General features: G+C 45.0%; 1 non-coding gene across 1 annotated transcript; it reads right to left on the reverse strand.

Annotated features, from left to right (window-relative positions):
* Window positions 1-1,005: 1,005 nt before the first annotated feature.
* LOC114805999 lies at window positions 1,006-1,144 on the reverse strand. Its single transcript, XR_003754130.1, has one exon. It is a non-coding gene; the product is annotated as a small nucleolar RNA SNORA7 (small nucleolar RNA).
* Window positions 1,145-1,389: the final 245 nt, after the last annotated feature.

Raw genomic sequence — 1,389 nt, forward strand, 5'->3', positions numbered from 1 at the left:
GTGATCGAGGCACGGAAAAGTGAAGTGACTTGCCTGAGGTCACACAGCACACAAGTGGCAGGGTCAGGATTAGAACCCGGGTCCTTCTGGCTCCCAGGCACTATGCCACGCTGATCCAACTTACACGGACTCCACTGTGGGGCCTGATTATCTTATATCTATCCAGCCCTTAGTTTAATGCTTGGCATATAGCAAGCACTGAAATGGCATCATCATTATTAGGTTTCATTTTCAGGCCCTCCAAAACAACCCGAATCTGAAGGACTTTAAGGCTCTCAACCCGCTTCCTGAAGAGCAGAGAAAAGACTATGTGATAATTGCACTGGCAGAAGGAGCTATAGTTTAGAGGCAGAACTTTATACTTAGTCATGAAAAGGGCTTAATGGGGTTTTTAGAGGAAGACGCCCAGGAACCAAAGCTTGTCTCATGTTAATAGACAGCCATTATTACTGCCTGAGACTGGAAGTCATTAGAAGCCTAAAGAGATAATATCTCTTCTCAAACCCCCAACCGGGTTGTAGTTATTTGCCAGCAAAGCAATAATTTAACTACTCCAAAATACCCTCACTGCAATTCCATCAGAGTTGGGATTCTATAATGTTCTCTCAGAAAATGGCTGCCTATTTGGCTGAATGTGGAGTCGTATTCCTCAGAGTCCAATTGCCCAGAATTGGCTAGTGTTTTATAACCTGGACAATCAGGAAATAATTTGGTCCATCCGAATACTCTCCATTCATTCATTGTCATATTTTTTTGAGTGCTCACTCTATGTAAAGCACTGACTTGTCTTATGCCGTTGAGTCTTTTCCAACCCGTAGCGACACCACGGACACATCTCTCCCAGAACTCCCCGCTCTCCATTTGTAATCGTTCTGGTAACGGATCCATGGAATTTTCTTGATCAAAATTCGGAAGTGGTTTCCCATTGCCGCTTTCCGGGCAGTAAACGAATCTCCGCCCTTGACTCTCTACCCTGCCACTGCTGCCCAGCACGGGTGAGTTTTGACTTGTAGCAGATGGCCTTCCACTCCCTAGCCACTGGCCAAGCTAGGAATGGAATGGGCAGGCCTCTGCTTAATTCTCCCTCCCATAGCCCAAGACCGGTAAAGTACTGGAAACTCTCCAGGTGTGATCCTGAGAGTGGAGCAAAGCACTGTACTAAGCACTTAAGCCACTGTATGAGCATAGTTTGATTCACCTTTCATGATGAGGCCATGTCAAGAAAATTGTACTGCCTAAAAAGGAAAAACTTACGAAAAATTACAAACCATAACGCTTCCTCCTCATAATAATCAATGTGGAATTTAAGTGCTTACTATGTGCCAGGCATTGAACTAAGCACTGGGGTAGATACAAGATAATTGGGTTGAACACAGTCCCTGTCCCACA

Source organism: Ornithorhynchus anatinus, chromosome 20 (genome assembly GCF_004115215.2).
Source record: "Ornithorhynchus anatinus isolate Pmale09 chromosome 20, mOrnAna1.pri.v4, whole genome shotgun sequence".
Taxonomy (NCBI): domain Eukaryota; kingdom Metazoa; phylum Chordata; class Mammalia; order Monotremata; family Ornithorhynchidae; genus Ornithorhynchus; species Ornithorhynchus anatinus.